Genomic DNA, 14,774 nt, shown 5'->3' with positions numbered 1-14,774 from the left:
TACTTTACCTTTCTTTGTTAAACCATTACCCTTAGCCCCATTACAACCCTCAACTTCTATCTTGAGTGTTATGTGTTTCAATTTGTGGAGTTTGAACTTGGTATGAGCTTATGGTGTCACTGGTTCTCGCATCTAAGTAGTAGCATTCCATTCATGAGATCATACCTAAACATGCTTATTAACTCCAGAAATTGCTTTCTTTATGATACATATATGTGAGTATTCGTTTTCATGTTTACATCAATCTTCTCACATGTAACTAGTTTAGGGTGTGTAGTCAGAAAGTCTGAGTGAAAATTGAGTGCATATCTTGTAAGGAATTGAGCAAATTCTCTAAGGCATGTTACTACATTCAAATCATGGTTTTAAATGCTTAATTGTGAACTAGTATGTGGTGACTATAAGTAAGAATGTACTTAAGTGTAAAGATGGCTAAAATCTGTGGAAATAATGATTTTTAACTTGTCATGTGCATTGGAAATCCCTGAGACGATTGTTGGAAGGTTTAGGTTGTGTTTTACTTGTTCAGTGTCGTTTTGTTTTTGGTTTCTTTTGTTTTGTTTTGCTCGAGGACTAGCAAAAGCTAAGTGTGGGGGAATTTGATAGGAGCATATTTAGGCGACTTACTTAGCTTGTTTTCGTGCATCTATGTTGTTAATTCATAGTTGTTTTAGTAGTTTAAGCCATTTTCGTGTGTTTTTAGGTTCATATGGCTAAGGAAGCAAAAAGATGCATTTTGGAGCATTTTGGAGCAAAATTGGGCTTGGAATGGATAGCATATGCTTGGAGCCAAAGTGTTGGACGAATTTGAAAGCCTTGTATGCACTTTGGACATAGAACAAAGGGCCTAGCCCAATCAAACAATCCTTTGAGCCATGCAAAACCTCTAGCCCAATCAAACAATCCATCAAAGCCATGCAAAACAATCATCCACACCTTGCACATGCTTTCCCATTTCATTATTCATTCACTTTGCATTCATTCAATTCATCCACATGCACTCCCATCCATTTCATCATTGCAACCATTGCACATTTACACCAACAAACATCTATTTGCCGTGCCTTTCCCTTAGCCTAGTTGTTTTATGCCATTTTCAGATTTCCACCATTCACACACACATGCACTCACATGCATTTCAAGCACTAAACATTCTTCTTTGCCGTGCCTTTCCCTTCCACTTTCCAACCTTTCCAAATGCAATTTCATCAACACATGCATTCATTATTCATTCACCTTGCCTTCCCTTTACATTTCAACCCACATGCACTTTAATAATTCAAACATGCAGCCACATAATCATTCACCCTATCCATTCTATGTCACAAAACAATGTCACATGCACCATCAAAACATCCTTTGCCGTGGCCCTTGCAAATCCATCCCATTTTCAGCCATTACACTCCTTCAATTCAGCCACCATTCATTCTTTATTCCACATACACTCATCATCACACACCCTAGCTATCATTCACATGCATTCACATGCATCACAACCCCAAAACCATCAAGAAAACACCCTTGCCGTGGCCTTCACTCACACTTCCAGCTTTCCACCTTGCATTTCCAGATTATTCCTTCATCATTGCATCCATTCCACATGCATTCTTCATCATTGCACCACAAATCAGCTCGTCCCACACTCCATGTCGTGGCCTACCTCCCATTTCCAGCTTTCACATGCCTTCAAATGCATTTCCAGCACATCCTTTGCTTTACATCTCCACAAACACATGCATTTACACCCAAAAATCCCCTTTGCCGTGGAATTCATTCCCCTTTCCAGCTTTCCTAGTTGTTTTCCACCACATTTCAGCACATGCATGCTTAAACAAACAGCCATTTGCACCTTCATTTCTCCTATAAAAGCCCTTGCATTCCCATTACCAAGACATCTCATTTTTCATACACAACACACAACACAAAATCCTCCATTCTTGCCGTGCATATCCCTTCATTTTCTGCATATTTTCTCTTCATTCCAACCACTCCAACCACTCCTCATCCCCCAAAAACTCACCTTAGACCTTGTGCTACAACAACGAGGAAGAGAAGAGTGCCTAAACGTTCATACAATTCAAGTTTGAGTTGTTGGAATGTTTAGGTGTTTCTTTGATTTCAATGTTTAAATTCAATTTTCTTTGTTTTGTAATGGAAGAGAAGAGTGCCTAAACGTTCACACAATTCAAGTTTGAGTTGTTGGAATGTTTAGGTGTTTCTTTGATTTCAAAGTTATGAGGAACTAAACCCCCCCTTTAGCTAGGGGTGATTCAAAATACATGTTTATGCTTGCAATATGAATTGATTACTTTTGGTTGGAATTTCATAAGTTGTGGATTCAATTTGTTTAACCGTTTGAATGAATATGACGCTAGAATATAAGTGAGTTTCACCTAATAGTTACGAACTTATATTCACAAGTAGTGGAGGTTGCTTATAAACAATCGCGTTAAACGAATTCTTGGCATAAGTTTCATGCGTATTCCATAGTAACGAATGCCTCGTCGATGTTTATGATTTCCGTTGAACTTAATGATCTTTGTTGAATGTCTCTATCATGCGTATTCCATAGTTAGGGACTTTGATTAAGAATAATTTGGTTGTAATGCGTATTCCATTCAATCCAACGAATCTAGGGAAATCTGAAAGTTAATTTAAGCGGACCTAATTAACTTGGAGCATTGAGTTTCATAATTTATCGAAAGACCAACCGAAAATCAATCTTGTATGCAAATGTAACATGTGTGGAGAAGAACCCCTTAGCTATTTCATCATCCATCTTTTCATCACATTCATCTTTACTATCTGTTTTAAATTATAATCTGTCCGTTTAATTTAATCTCGTCCAACCACAATCACCCCCCCTTATTTTGTTAAGTCTTAATCATTTGATTTGTCTTATTTTATGTTTTTAAGTATTTGGAGTCTTTTAAACTTGTTTTGAGTCTTTTAGTTTGTCTTAGTGTTTTAAAAGTTAGTTTTATTTATTTGAGTCAAGTATTTAGCATCCTTAGTTAATCCCCGGTTAGAACGATCCCTACTTACATCATTACTACAATTGTCACAAATAGGGTTTAGTTTGTGTGCGTATAAATCTCGCATCACAGGCTATACCTTTAACTCTTTAAGGGCAGCATTTTGATGATCTCTGGCCCTCCGTTGCATTTCTACACCCAATGGTTCATCCAGTGAAACAGTTATGGGTTTCTTGGTTGCTCAGGGTCCTATATTCAAAGAAAACAAAGTTATTAGCCCTAACATATAGAACACAAGTCAGGGCGGAAGTTAGACATATGATTCACTAACTAGAAGCTGTTTGTTTCTTCATTCCTGCTACAGGTGAAGCAACAATGGAAACAGTGGAAGTTTTTGAAATCTTGGAAGTTTAAGCTCTTGTTCTCATCCTAATAGGAGTTGCTCGATCAGGCTCAGGTTGTTTCTCGAGCTCTGATTCAGAAGTTTCCACCACTATTGCCATCGCCCAACTAGATACTTGAGTTCTCACCTCAGACTCTTCCTCAAGCTCTGAATCTCCAAATAACTCAGAGGTGTCTCCACCTTCTTCAGCCTCTCGCCTCTTAGCTTCAACTGCAGCTTTCTAAAAAATCAGAACGTCGACAGCTTCTTCATCTGAACCAATGCTTGTTATCTTAACATTCCCTTGAGCTGCAAGTCTAAGAAATGAACAAAGGCAAAAAGAGGACAGAGTCTTGAGGTTAGAAATAAAATACAAATTAAAGGAATAAGAAATACCTATCAAAAGAAGCTGGTTCTTTTGATTGATCGTTTCCTTCCAATTCTCAAGCTCACCCTAGCTAGAATAAGATATGAAAGAAAGTTGGCTAAAGAAACGGTCATGAATTTCCCTCAAGTCTCTTCCATACTTCTTGATCCATTTAGCCTTCCACCAAGTAGAGAAAATCGAAGAACACTCAAGGTTAAGAGCTAAAGGCTTTCGAACAACCTTGCTTATAACCTTAAGGCTACGTCGAGCAGCTCGAAAAGTGATTTCTTGAGAGGAATGGAAGCGATAAAAGGTACCACAGTGAACAAAGTCAAAGAATGGCATTGGAACAGCTTACCTAAAGCCTAATTGCCTACTGCAAAAGTTTGGATGATAAACCTTCAACCCGCATTCGTAATGATCACTGCGAACTCCCCAGGCTAAGTCCCATGGTTGAATGCAGCTAATAAATTTCTCTCTGCAAAAAGGATTAGCATCTTCTCCAAAGGCATCTTGGAAGGCTTGATCAGAAAACCACGGATACCTTCTAAAAACAGACGCTCCCCACTCCAAGTCTGCCCGAGTCATGCAAACTCTGAAGAAATAAAAGCAGGCAAACGTGGAATGGTTAGTGGGAAGAGCTTAGGCTAGAATTTGGGTAGGGGCCACACCTTCTGGGAACTCTAAGTTAGTTGCCCTAAATTCTGGGAAGTACCACTGTAGCCATAATTGGACCATCCAGATTGGTCCATTAAGGTTGGTCTCAAATGGTTCACCTCGATTCATCTCAAAAAGGAGATGGTAAAGATGGGAAAGAAGGAACGGGCCCGTAGCGACATCGTCAAAATTATGAAGAGCTTCTACTAAAGGGATTCATTCAACCTTCATTCCCTTGGATTTGTTGGGGAAGACATGCTTGTTGAGCCAGTATGGAAGCAAGTACATGTGCTTTTGATCTAAGTTAACATTAGAGAAACATGCACCAAAGTTCTTCTTCACAAAAGGGATGAAACCTTTGAAAGATGTCCCATAATTTTTGAAATTTGTAGTTATATTCCAGTTGAAATGGGTAAGCTGAAGTACCCGAACTCTCAACGGTCGAAAGAGAAGGAAGAGCCCAGTCATGAGTCACATCCATAATTCTGCCCAATGGTCTTAGCCTGAAGACTTGCGCCATATCCAGGATAGTTGGAGACATGGGGCCTACCTTGAAGTCAAAAGTGTTGGTGCCCAAGTTCCAGAAATGAAGAACAGTGGTCAATAACTCGGGCTTAGTGACCACAGTGGTCTTTGAGAGCATTATCAGTTCATAGATGCCATTGTTCATCCATTTCCTTTCAAAGGTAGACTCAAGCTTATTTATCCACTTAACCCAGGACTCATCATTCATTAGAGGAAAGTCGCAGCGGTGGTTTGACCACTTAGATGAGGAAATACCCGACTTAGCCGGGAATAGGTTCGGAGTAAATCAATTGGCCTTGGGCATATTGGTCTCTACTGCAATTAGAACTTGAGAAGTGCATATAGGTCCTAGTAAGTGCACCCCCCTTCTTTAAAGAAAAGTTCAGAGTACAGACCTGCCCGAAGGCGATGAAGGGCGTTGAGCAAACGGTGCAAGGTGGTAATACCTTCACCAGATTCATAAGATGATCAAGGTTGAGTGATTGATCGAGTTTGGGTGGTTTTTGGGGCTATTGATTGAGATTGAAAGGAAAAGGGATAAGAAGAATTCAAGTCAGAAGGAAAGAGGAAGCCGAAAACAAAAAAGATTTTTTGGGAATTCTGGGAAGTTTTGAGGATTTAAAGGTTTGAAATTGCTTAAAGGGATTAGGAAAAGATTATGTAATAAGCAATTGATTAGTTACAAGAGATCGTGGGTTAGTATAAAGGGCCCAGTTCACAAATGGTTGCATTAAAAAGGCACAAGTTCTGAGTAAAGACGTACGACGGTGGTTACTGAGAAGCGGTTGTTCAAGCATGATTAGCACCTCGGATTGCAAGCTTAACAACAATTGAAGGGGGCATTGTTTAGGTTAATATTTAACTTTGGACTTCAAGGAAAGAAAGCCCAAAAGAGCTCAATAAATAAGATTTTGCCCGATACCCAGAGTCAAGCCTAGGTACCCATCTTGAGACAATATGATGGCTCCCCATTTAATGCAAAGGCTAGGTGCTTACAAGAGAAGTGACAACCGATGGAAATCCACCTAACCTCGGCCCAAAAGCACTTTCTGAATGGCAAAACATGTAAAAATGTTGATGACTTACTACCTTTTAGTTGTTTTTGGGCAAGAGCAGAAATAGTACAATCGTGTTAATTTGCCTATAAAATGAGGAAGATGGCCTAGAGACAAGAACACTCAACTAATCAAACAAACAAACGTACAACTTGCCTCTCAATCAACCAAATACCCAGAAAGTTGTGCTTTGTCCATATTCTATACCCTTTTAGCCTTAGGTTCCCTTTAAAAAAACATCTTTTGTCTAGTGTAAAAGCTCTGCTACATTTTCTAAATGTTGTACTATCGATTCTCTTGTGTAAACTTGGTCACCACTCATCTTGCTTTAGTACTTAACCCCCTGTAACTACAAAGAGAAGAGACTGCAAGACGTTTAAACCTTGCCCGACAAGGTGAAATCTTGCCCAACTTTCTTTATTTTGTCTTTAAGTTAATAGATCTGGTGTTATGATGTATTCCCCAGTATATATTCAAGTCATTTCCAGTCTTTTGATGAACCAAAGTTCCATCAGTTCTCAGATCTGGTTCACTTATTGGTTTTACTATCATAAGAAAACTAAATATGAATTAAACTGATGACTTGATCAAATTTAGACCTCCACCCTTTAAGCATACAAGAGAACCAACTACAAGTCCTTGATCTCAAGGCATAAAAAAGAACTTAATGTAGACTTAACCCATCTATGACAATCATTTGATAAAAAGGAGTCAGAATAACTTGGGGTGCAAGTGATCGGCTTAAACAAACTTGTTCTCCATCTGCCATACTGAGATGGCAATGGCACGCCTAAGCACTTATTTAGTTTTGATTGTGAGCCTCAAGGATACACCTAAGGCCCCACAAAGGCACCTTTCAGAACTAACTTTGTCTTCCTCTTGCAGCATCTCAGCAAGTCAGAGCCCGATAACCAACCAAAAGTGCCAACTCCTCGGGAAGCTGTGTGCTCGAGCCAAGGACACTTCCCAGCTGGTTTTTTTTTTTTTTTTTTTTTTTTTTCTAAATTTGAATTGTGCTTAAATTATTATTTTCTGATTAACAAGTTAATTTGTGATGCACATGATGCTTGGGTTTGTTTAGCTGATGATACATGGCTAGATGGATTTAGTGTCAAGAAAGGGAGTTTTGTCAGATATGATGCTTATGCTACAGGCATGATGAAATATTTATGAGGAAGATAATGCAGAAGAATTTTGGCCATAGAGATGGCTCAATGAAAATGGTCTTTTCCAGCAAGAAAGCCCTTTCAAATTCCTTGCCTTCAATGTAAGAAAGAGCAAGTTGATCACATACAACACATGCCCATTTGAATAAACATATGAACAATTTAAGGATACAAAATTGAGAATACTAAATTATATTTGTGATGAGTTTTAATTTGTGGCTTACATACACAGGCAGAACCAAGAAATTGTATAGGGAAAGACTTCGCTTATCGGCAGGCAAAGATCATTTGTGCAGTGCTTTTAAGGAGCTACATATTCAACCTGAGTGATGAGAACAAAGTGGCTCATTACCGGACCAAGATCACCCTCCATATTGATAGGGGACTTTATGTGCAAGCCTTTCCAAAAAACCTTAATTAGGAGAGATTTTCAGTTTGCTGGGAGCACAGTGTGGTATAGTACCATTGATTGGAATCTTGGAAAATAAATTTTCCATCCAATTGTATTATGGCACTCTCTAAAAACTTCTCCTTAATCAGATACCCTATAAACATTTAGTCCAAGATTTTCTATATAATTAATTGTATATCGAATAAAAGGCCTCGATATTGTTAGTAGCCATAGTAACTTGTTAAATAGTAGATTATTGTTATACTCCTAAGATGTGGGACTTACACATCATACCTTGTATCCCCACTTGGTTGTAGTATTATTTAAATATGTAATGATTATTGATTCCTTTCATTGAAGTTACCACCCTGTGGTAGTAGGGTTGAGGAGTGTAGTTGTACAAAATCACAAAGTTTCAGCCAAAATGACCATTAAATCATGTTTTTCTGTTTCTAACAATCGAATGATTTTTTCCCATTACCTAATCCTCGAATATCTGTTCTTTTTTTATTTTTGGTGTATGTGATATCGGAGTATATACAAACAAGTTTGATAGTTAGATCGTTGAAATTAATTTTGTAGACTAGGAAAATCATCGAAGGAATTAGATATGTCATCCATGTCTCTCACTTTTGCCCGACGAAATAAAAGCCTAAACCCTAAAGTATACCTTTGTGCGATGAAACTTGGATGGTTCGTCGTGGTAAGGGTGTCATTTTACATACCAAAGTTTCCCTTGGGGCCAAAGCTTTACCCAACCATAGTTTGGCCCGTTAAACGATTTAGTCTAGTAAAAAGTTCAAAAGAAACCAAAATATTAACCATTTTGATCGACAAACATAACTATTCTGTCGAGTAAAGACTATTTGCCTAACAAGTAATCGTTGGTCATGCAAATAATAATTTCTGATAGTATAGCTGCATACTAGTACAGGAGTCATCAGCAGAAAAAAAAATGGAAAAATGGAATTGTGTAAGTAGATGCATGTGATTACTGTATGTCCCAAAGAAAGCCTTCAACCCTGCATCCTGCTCTTACATCTCGATATAGCGAGTGCTTCTTCCATGAACTTAGCTTGAGCCAAAATTAATTAAGATCTTTTTTTTCCTGATAGATGGGTTGAAAGATAATCTATAAGTGTAGAGTCACTACAAGTAACCTTGCTTAACTTCTCCTACATAGTTGGACACACTTTGAGATCATATCAGCAGAAGCAACCAATAGAAGCCCAATGTGAAGACTTCGTACCCAAAAGATCTGACAAAACGTTGTAGTAGTATTGACCTGTACAACAGCTAAGAAATTCCAATTTTGATGATTAAATAATTACGTATGATGATTAACACGAACTTCTTAATGAAATTAGTATTATATGACATTATATATGCCTTGCCAAATGTGGATGGAAATAGGGGCCTATGTGGTCCGAGTACCACTTGGTGTCCGGAAAATATACATGTAAAGGTCTTTCGATGACCCTTCGAATGTTTGGTACGGGTCTTTTTTGTGCCGATGAAATGTTTGATGTAATACATGTTAGGCATATCTTGATCAATTGCGTCGACAGAACTCGACACATTCTTTCTATATTACTCATCATATTGCTTCAACATATGTTGATATATGTTGATGTGTACGTAACTTACTTTGGCTAAAGACAACAAGCCCACCAAGTGTTCGACGAAATGCCTCAGTGAATAAACTGAAAATGAATAAAAAAATTACGCACTTCATGCTCTATTCTTATTTTAAAATTTTGTATACAACACTAGGACCCCCCCCCCCCCCCAAGATTCGAATCCTAAATCCTTCATAGTACCTTGCCATAGTTCACAAAGTTTGTTTTGAGGAAGTATTCAACATTTGCAAGATCCATAGTGATAACATAGATCATAGATCAATTATATACAAATTGTTGAGAATGAATCACACATTGATGAGATGAGAGACCTTGCCAGTTGATTTTATGGCGGAACCTTAGGAGCATCTTCACCAGTTGGTGGAAGGCAATAGCAATTGGAGGGCAAGGGCAATAAAATTGCCGTTACTTTTCACTCTAAATAGTAATTTCCCTTGTATAAGTCCACCAATTTGGAAGGAGGAAGGGCAAGGCAGTGGCGATTACTATTCACAAATATATTTTTAAATTTTTGAACGTTTTCTTCGTCTTATCGTTTGCATGTCATTATTGTCCTAGATTTTTGCCAAAATTCTCGACTGTTCATGTTGTGCCACGTTGTGGAGCCTAAAATAATCCCAAATATTCTAGAGACGACATGTGGACCTTTATTCAAGAAAGACAAGATTGCCCTCAATAAATGGGCAGGCTTCTCAGATGCTCCCACGCGCAGCTCATACCCTTGGAGGTCTCAGCAGCTGAATACAACTGCCCACAGCTCATGTGCCCTTGGCAAGGAATTAATGATAAGGATTAATTACCCAAATCTTATCTTTAATACAATCCTAATTGAAGATTGACTCCAATCAAGTAAGTAATCCTAATTTAAATCAATTAGGGATAATTACACCATTATCACAAGATATTATTTCCTATTTAATATCTTGGGAATATTTAGAGAATATCTTTCCATTAAACATTATATGGTCGGCCCTAGTCCTATAAATACCCCATATTCTACCAAATTTGTAGAGCTTTCGCAACCCTAAAAAAGACCTAAACACTTTACTCTCTCAGAGAAACTAACTTAGGCATCGGAGATTTGTTGACCTAACCCCCCCACCTCGTGGGCGCGTCTCTGATCAAAGGTGTTGATTGTTTTGTAGGTGCATTTTCGTTAAGACTGAAGACGGCGGAAATTTGCATCGACAAATTGGTGCTTTCATTGAGAGCTGATTCAGAACACTCAAAGAAGCCTCTCACATTTGTTTCTTGAATTTTCTATTACGTTGAATTTCTCACACATAATATCAATTAATTTTTCCTAGAAAAGTTTCTTGATCAATCCTTGGAGAAAAGATACAATGGTAGGAAATTCAGAAACTACGACAAACGAAACCTCCTATGTGCAAGGATTTAGACTGGAGAGTGGAGACGAGGACATAGCCCCACGACAGAGGTCTTTAAGGCTCAACACGATGGCAAGAGGAGTTTTACCACAACAGAGTCGCGCCACAACCATCATCATTGTGACCCAGCAGCCACGACACCATTGCCACCGTCATTACCTTTGCAGTGCCGCACTCTACCAAACCCTAGGCAGGAGACCCAGGTCCATTTCCAAGCCCATTGGCAAGAGGCCCAGAACTTGGCAGCTACCATAGCAGGCCCAAGGCATGAGGCCCAACCCACCATAGCAACAGACCCAAACCCAAGCCCATAACATGGCAGCTACTACCAGCCAAGCAACTTAATGGGCCCAAGCCCAAGCTACCCAGCCAGTAGGCTAAGATGTGGCAGCCCAACGGCCATGCAGTCCCAAGATGAGCAGGCGTAGGTCCAACGCGCCCTACGACCCGGCCTGCGGCCCAATCTATTCTAAGGCCACCTCAAGCAATCCAGATTCAGACCACAAGTCCCACGATCGATTCAAGATTACTTACACCCCACTTTTCTGCATGAATGCCCGCTTTGGGCTCAAGTTTTGTACCCGCAGTCCACTATACTTCCACCACACATGGAGACGCCCATCATCCAGACCCTTTCAATCCAAATGGCGAACACCACCTACCCCAGCAGATTGCCAATTTGACAAATGTCCTCGCGTAGTAAACCACCTTGGTGAACCAACTCCTCGAACGCATCAAGATGCAGCATGCCCCAGACAAGGTGTCCCGAAGCAGGACAAAGGCTGAAGAACGTGACTCATTCCAGCGACGTCCCAGCAAAGAATCACTCAGCCTGCCACGAATCGTGCGTTCGAGTAGTGTGCACTCTTGTTTGGGCCATCTGGGAAACGTCTTCTCCTGCCTAAATGCACAGAGAAATGTTCATTCCCGACTAGGTTCATGAGTCAGTGTGCATTCGAGGTTGGGTCCATACTCCGACGATATTCCGGGAAAAACCTCCACACGAGCCTAGGCCCACAATGAGATCTTCCTACAAGGCAACGGAGTAGGCAGCCGCATGACGCCTAGAGAAAAGCACGTGAGTAGTCCAACTCAAGTTCCACTGGCAGCCTCCGCCCAGAATGACGGCTAGCAGCACAAGGTGAACCATGTGCACCACAACCGCGGCATAGACCAGCAGGACATGCAGAAGAGCAATATGGACCGGTAGGTCAACACCGGGGGCAACTGGAGGCTCTATTGCCCCACCAGGCCCAAATCCAGGAGGAAGTACAAAGGCTCGTAGCAGGATAGCTTTTTGGATTCTAGCGCATTGACACTACCGATGATGTCTTCCGTAGAGACGTGGCCAACCTGAGCAGGTCACCATTTTCAGACAAGATCGAGCAGACCAAGCCACCACAGAAGTTCAAGCTACCACATTTCACCTTATTAAAGGGAGATGAAGATTTGGATAAGCATTTGATATATTACCAAAGTTCCATGACCCTCCATGTCAACAACGACGCGCTCATAATCTTTGCCACGACGCTCTAAGGCGAGGCACAAGACTGGTTCCACACCATGCCGCCATACTCAATCAGGAACTTCAACGAATTTTTCTTGGTTTTCCCTAAGGAGTATTCGCCCTACCGTTCAATCAAGAAGAAGTATGATCACCTCTTCAACATGAAGAATGACCCAAAAAAGTCACTACGCACATACGTTAAGAGGTTCAAGTCAGATGCGAAGCATCGCATGCTTAGCTTTTCGAAAAAGGCTCCTAATAGATCACCCACCTTTCAAAAAATTGATCATGGGCAAGAACATGACCCTATCAAACTCTTACGCTTTGGTATAGAAGCACACACTGTGGGATGAGGCCAAACAGTTCTGCGTGAATGAGTAAAAAATAAGCACATAGACCGTTCCCTAAACAGAGATGACGCAATACCTAAGGCGTTCACCAAGTTCACAGTTCTGATTGGCTAGATTCTCCGTAAACTCAAGAATGAACCATGGTTCGAACTGCCACTACCTGTGAAGGGTGATCTTACCAAGATGGATCAGACAAAGTATTGCGCACTCCACCAAGAGCCGGGTCACATTACCAACGGTTGCTTGAAATGGAAGCAGTACCTCGAGGAGCTGACGAAGGAAGGCCGGTGCGACGAATACCTCAACAAGCCAACTACACGGCCTATGCAAGCAGCAGAAGTTGACATTAAACCCCCATTGAAGACGATGAGGATTAATGGCATCTTTGCCAGGTCAGAGAACCTTGGTCTGTCACCTCCCGAACTCTGTTTAGACCCTTCCCAATAAGTTTGAAGTCTCAAGCAGTTCGACGAACAAGATCTCACAGGCCAAGGATTATCCTAGTTGTTATGCAGTTTCTACCTTCCAGCATAGTTGATGCATTTCTTTATTCTCAATGAAGATCCAAGAAGTTATTTACAAACCTGGCTCAACTGCTGCCTACAACATCTACTCAAAACCCTATTTGGGTAAGCTTTCCAGATCGAGAAGGTAAACTAATTCCTTGACACCCATCTGGGTTAGCTCTCCAACTTGATAGGGCAAACTAATTCCCTAACACCCATCTGGGTCACGTTAGCTCTCCAGCACGAGAGGGTAAACTAATTCCCCGACACCCATTAGGTTAGCTCTCCAGCGCAAGAGGGTAAACTAATTCCCTAACACCTATCTGGGTTAGCTATCCAGCGCGATAAGGTAAATTAATTCCCCAACACCCATCTGGGTAAGCTTTTTAGTGCGAGAGGATAAACTAATCTGGAACATCCAGACGTGGATGGGGGTACGACTACTCAGTTTCCCTTGAATGCAGTGACTACCCGTGCCGGACGACTCCCAGAATTGGCCACAATAGTCATTCCCCTGGAATAGACTTAGCCAACTGAAAGATTCAATTATGCGGGATCCTGGGTCTCTGACCGGAAGAGATGCTAAGTGTAGGACCCCTGCCCATGAAAGAATTCTCATGACAAGATGGTCTGTCCTCGACGTGCAAATCTTCATGAAGTGGCTTGATTTTAAATTGTTGTAATACAAGTTAACCAACCTACGGAGTCAAGGCCGCGACTCAGAAGGATATGGCTTCTGAGGCGCAATTTCACCTACACCTTATGCCTAAAATGCCTCCGAGTGCCAAGGATGACTCCTGAAGTGGTTATGCGGGTCATCTGCTTTTGTAAGTAAGCCGCCCGGCAAACAACCCAACAGCTAAAAGCCCAAGGCAATCCGTAAGCTGAGACTTACACTTGCTATGACTACGCAGACTTGCCTGCTTACTTACAAGTAGAGTTTCCGGCCGACGGTCTACAATTTAAGTTTTGCTGGAACAAAGCTGAGGTACGACTATAGTGAATACGCGAGCTCCTCTGCTTAAAAATCTATAGAATAACATTAAAAATAAAATCCAATAGAAAAATATATCTTGGGAGATTAATTTAAGGAATATGCTGGGTTGTTGGAGATTATGCTGGATAGTTGGGGAACACCTATTAATGGGTCAGTTTAAAGAGAAAATAAAAAGAAGAAAAATCAGCAAGAGAATGCACTCCAAACGTCGTCATCGTGGTATTCATCTTCTTCAAACTCAAAGTGCAACGTATGCAACTAAAACTTTCAGATACGGGCCATTTTAAAAAATTAAAAAAAAAATTACGCTCAATTGAACGCCTTAGGCTCATCTTGACCGCGTCTACGCAAGTTTTAGCCTACTACCACTGGACAGGGGCTATTTCACCGCCACCCCACCTCTGAAGCCCCCTTGGCCCACTTTGGGGAGCGTTTTTTAAACACTGCAACCACATGATTTTCAAATGAAAAATACTAAATGGAATTTGCATTAGGGCATATAAGGCCAATGCAAGCAGGGAACTTGTACAATGCATTTACTAGCTGCTGAAGAGGCCATTGAATTGAATTCTTACTTTGCCACCAAACACATTTTCTCTGAGTAAATGGTGACCCATCCAAATGAGTAAATTAATGGGAACTTTAAAGAAAAGTTCATGATACTATTCACTTTAACGAAAAATCACATTTTTACACTAAAAAGTCAATCATGGTACTATTCACTTTGGAGTAGGATTCTCTCCCGTCCTATTCTCATCCCCTTCCCTCCCCTCCTCTCACACATTGTTTTTTGTCTTATTATCTCTATAAAAAAAAATTTCAATATAAGATATTGACGTGGCTTAACCATAACCGTTCAAATAGGAGG

Source organism: Pyrus communis, chromosome 9 (genome assembly GCF_963583255.1).
Source record: "Pyrus communis chromosome 9, drPyrComm1.1, whole genome shotgun sequence".
In the NCBI taxonomy this organism is placed as follows: Eukaryota; Viridiplantae; Streptophyta; class Magnoliopsida; order Rosales; family Rosaceae; genus Pyrus; species Pyrus communis.
The sequence above is the reverse complement of the archived record's forward strand: the minus strand, read 5'-3'. Positions refer to the sequence as shown.